Source organism: Agrilus planipennis, unplaced genomic scaffold (assembly GCF_000699045.2).
Source record: "Agrilus planipennis isolate EAB-ADULT unplaced genomic scaffold, Apla_2.0 scaffold24, whole genome shotgun sequence".
Classification (NCBI taxonomy): domain Eukaryota; kingdom Metazoa; phylum Arthropoda; class Insecta; order Coleoptera; family Buprestidae; genus Agrilus; species Agrilus planipennis.
The window spans coordinates 1,108,320-1,113,043 of record NW_020439076.1 but is presented as its reverse complement, the minus strand read 5'-3'; the positions used below and the strand labels follow the sequence as shown (position 1 = coordinate 1,113,043).

General features: G+C 35.0%; 1 protein-coding gene across 1 annotated transcript in view; it reads left to right on the top strand.

The window, feature by feature from the left end:
• The first annotated feature begins 1,685 nt into the window (after positions 1–1,685).
• Positions 1,686–4,724, top strand: part of LOC108741434 (discoidin domain-containing receptor 2-like) — a 388,424-nt gene continuing 385,385 nt past the window's right edge. The window contains exon 1 of the mRNA XM_025977248.1: positions 1,686–2,059. The gene's annotated coding sequence lies outside the window, so the exon portion shown is untranslated. The remainder of the gene's footprint in view (positions 2,060–4,724) is intronic.

Genomic DNA, 4,724 nt, shown 5'->3' with positions numbered 1-4,724 from the left:
AGACCACATAATACCTTCTCAGTCGTGCTAATGAAGGCGCATGATTTTGACTCTCTCACCCTTCATATCACTGGGAACTAATGGAACCCTTGATGGGAATAGTGGATCCCCACTTCACCTACGGCAGGTGAAATAGTACACCTAGCATTAATAAGGACTTTGCTACTATACCGTAAGTCTGCGGAACGCTGGCTCTCAGTCTATAAGATAAGTAGTAATGAACTACTAAAGATTCCTGTATTCCTTTTTTTGACGAAGCAAGGAACAAAATTGTGATATCGGGTTTAGTACTTACTATATATCTGAGGTGTTATGGTTACCTCTTCTTTTTTGAAAAAGAAGTAAAACAGCCCAATTGAACCAACCGAATACTTTTATTTGCAACGTTATCGTTAATGGTAAATACTAAAAAGGAGAAAAGTGTATTAGGTATAAATGCAACGACCTATCTCGTTAATTTATATTCCTTCTAATAGTAGGTAACTACTGTGTACCTTCGGACGAACGTGCACTATAATGTAAATGTTATCTTGTAAACGAATTCTCACACGAACATCTAACATTGCAATCCCATTAACGAACTTCATGCTAGTCCCGATATTTCTACTTCGCCGATGATAATGGCGTTGTAAAAATCGCAATTCGCTTTGATTATTTCCGCGACTTTGGCGCTTTTTACTGCTTTGCATCACGAAAAATCTTTTACTGCTCTCTCGTCGCTGGAATGCCGATTCTCGAGACTTTCAATCACATTCAAACACATTATACATTATTTGGTTTGTAGGTAGATGAACATTATCGCATCGTCAAAGATAATAATTCATGTCATCGGTTTTATATTTTCAATTAACGAATTTTGAAATTGTATGACCATTATGATCATCATTTTTAGTAAGAAGTTACAAAGTAATTTAATTGTTAACGTAACATACATTTTTTCTTTCATTTGTGTACATACTGCTACTTAAACGTTATGTGTAGTACCTACTGAATTGTTTATGTTAATCATAAACGTTTGATAACTGGAAATGTTTACATTCTCCATTCATGTAGCTGCAGAGGTTTTATAGCACGACGCTATTCGGTAGAAACCTATGTTACCAATTCACGCACAGGACCGGCTTCGGATTGTAAATTATTGTTATTTCTTAAAAATGTTTTTTCCCTGCTAAATTTACCATGCGATTGTTTATTGCGTCTAGTTTACACCCTTCAGTGCTCTACACATATTTTTAGTACACCCTGTATAAGCAGGTATATGTCAAAATGCTCTCCATTCATAAAATTCAAGATGCTCATATTAGATATCAGCTATCATCTTGATCAGGAAACGGACTTAACCTACAGCTCTCAAAAGCTTCTCTACAGTCCTTCGAGTGTCAATTTCCTTCAGGTCCTTGCACATAGACACAAGATCGTACCTTCTCACAGGCTTTGTCTTTGGCCTTTGCTGGAGATCAACCATCAGAAGGGTCTAATCTGAACGGTTCAGTTGTACATTATATGATTTACTGTAATGAAATCAGCGGGGGCGCACGATCGTCTACAGTAGTACCACCACCACCACCGCCACCTCCTCCAACGTTGCTGCCTGCCACCGACCGTCGACGGGGTATGTGATAAGCGCGCGTGCTCGCAGGCGACGCTGGACCATTTCTGCGCTTCCGTAGCAGCAGTCCGTGATCTCAACCTGCACGAAGGTAGGCTGAAAATAAGGCCGCAGATTTTCGCTTGTTTGCTAGCTGCAGCGAACTGTTGATTCAATCGCGTGCCATCCGGAAAATCCGATAGATTGTTACGGTGACTCACGAAAGTGATCTTAAACTGAATTATCACTTTCTCTTCTGTGTATAATCTTTTTGAGTGATTCAATCGGTGTCTATGTTCATTTATTTCGGCCGGTTCGGGTTCCATGGTGTCCGGTAAGGGTTTTACAAATAGTATCCCTTTTTACTGTCTTTTACCGTTTCTGAAAAGGAAAACGAAGTTTTTGTGATGTGTGAACCTTTGTACTATGTCGATTTGAATTTCCCTTGAGGAATTGTTAAGTGCTTGAAAGGTGAGTTAGGCATTAAAAAAAAAATGATAGATCGTTAACAGTAAATAATATTTAATATTTGTGATGAAATACATACGTACAGCGTGGAGTAAACGATATCGCGGTCTCTTAAAATTGAAAGGCACTGAAAATTATTTCATGTTGGTACTTGAACAGTGAATCTAATTTGATGAACTTTATATTATTCAATCCCTAAATTTTCTATCAAACATTGACAAAATTTTAATTTAGATGCCTTTTGTTTCCAATTTAATTAGAGTTACACAGTTTTCTAACTTGTGCTGTAATTTTATGCCCCAAAGTGTTAGTAGAAAGATTTTTGTCCCCTTTCAAACTGCAAGCAGTGTTTTTCGAAAATATTAGGATCAGACTTTAATTATTGAAAATAGCTTAAGTTGGAGACTGCTATAATAAGTCTTTATTTCACCACTATTGTGTATGATTAAAAAGAACTATACGAAAAGAAGTTGGAAGGGACTAAAAACAAAAAATTAATAAGATTAACTGGACTTGGGTCCTTTTTTCTAATTTCTCTGTTAAACGAAAATAATCGTTGATTTGTAATGATAGGGCTGTAGCCGTGTCTGGATTAGTTCTTCCAGCCATCAAGACGAATGTGAGTCTAATCAGATTATCTACGCTAAATTCGTTTCTGTTTTTGCCGTTAATCGGACGGGAAATCGTTCTGTGTGCGGCGCTATTTTCTAATTACCCTGAAGGGCGGTTCCTACGTTCAAACCCGAGATAAAAATATGGGAACGTCAAGCGGAGGATACGTGCTAATCTATCTTGTCGATATCAATAAATTTATCTGAAACAAAATAGCATCGAAGATATTAACCTCGAGTAGCTAGCTATCGTTGTAAAGGACTTCAATCAATATTATCGGTGAAAAATACGTTAAGTCCTTTGCTTATTTCATGAATTGGATACAATTTTGCCGAGTACACTCAATAACAATTGCATAAATTCGAGTAACACATATGTATATTAAAAAAAATCAAATATTTGACTTATTCATGACCGCTTGAATGTCATCCCAATTGTGATTTTTTAATCACTTTTGCAAATGTTTTATATCAAATGATGAGCAATAGAGTCAAAAACATATAGGTACCTATTAAAAAACAAAAATTAAATTTCATACAAATTTGTATTAGGTAGATATGTATGAATCTTTCGCCGTGTCGAGACGGAAAAGCCATAAATTATTTTTACAACGGGGTAGGTACAAAGATGGAATAGGGTGATTTTTCGACCAATACGATACGATTCGATTCAGATGGAATCTAATATGATATTTGCAGTGCCGTACACAAAAATTACGTAGCGCTAAGAAAGAAAATTTTTGTTTTATTAATATGCTGTTAATTTTTTTTTGTATCACTAACAATATTCAGTTTTGCTAACAACATTTACAACAGCCAATACAAAACTCAGTAAAAACGAAGACCTGATTGGTGATTACCAAATGAAACTAATCCTATTACTAGAGAAGTAACCATTCCTAAATACTAATTAATAAGAATCGGTGAATATTTTCAATACAATAGCAGTAAAAGTTAATTAACAGATCATATGTTATAAATTATATAATAATTGTTCATATTAATTTGGTTTTTAGAGTTGATGAGGATACATTTTTCTTAACACGACACTTAATTACTATATCACTAATATTGTACTAATTTTGTGTTAACTGTTGTATAAGTTGTTAGTAAACTTTAATATTAATGGTGATGCAATAAAATAAAAAATTAACAGCAGATTAATAAATCAAATACTTGCTATCTTAACGCTACGTAAATTTTGTGTACGCCACTGCAAATATGTTGGATTCCATCTGAATCGAATCTTATCGTATTGGTCGAGAAAGGGCCCTTTTTCATCTTTGTACCTATACCCCATTGTAAAAACGATTTATGACTTTTCCGTCTCCACTCGGCGAAAGATCTATAGGTATATAATTCGTGAATCAAATCTTCAAGATTTTACCCTCTTTTTCCAAGTATGTTTTAAGTTCATTACAATATTACAATTAAAAAATCTTTTTTTTTGTGTTGTAACTACAAATTTGCGGTTTTCGGCTTTTTCTTTTACATGTGCTATATCTAAGACATCACTTTTTGTCAAACTTCATGATTCTGTGTCAGCGGGAAGTCCCCTATAAGTTTTTATTTCCTTGCGGGCGTTAAAATATGTGATATAAACGGTCGTATCTTTTGATTGCGTTGATGAGAACTTTGATTTTTGCACAGCTCCAGGGGTTTGCAAACGTGAGTATACGTATCATATTAATTTCAACTTTCTAATTAGGGTTCTTGTTTCCTTTCGACGAACGGAACCCTAATGAACATTAAATCTTTTATGGACTTTGTATTTTTGTAGTTTTTTTTCGAGATCATTTAATTAAGTTACTTTTATAGCTATTCACTTTTTAGGCTTTAATATATCTAAATTTGGGTTCCATAAATCCCTTTTTATAAAAAAAATGTTATTTTATTTTTGATAATAATTATTTTTTGACTTGACAACGTCTTATAATTCGATGGAGCCGGCTGCACGCACGAAAAAACATGACTCATGCGGCGTTACCTCGCTCTGAGGCGTTCCATTTAAGGCTTGAAGTGCAAGCGAGAGCGCGGAACGAGCGACAAAGAGGCAC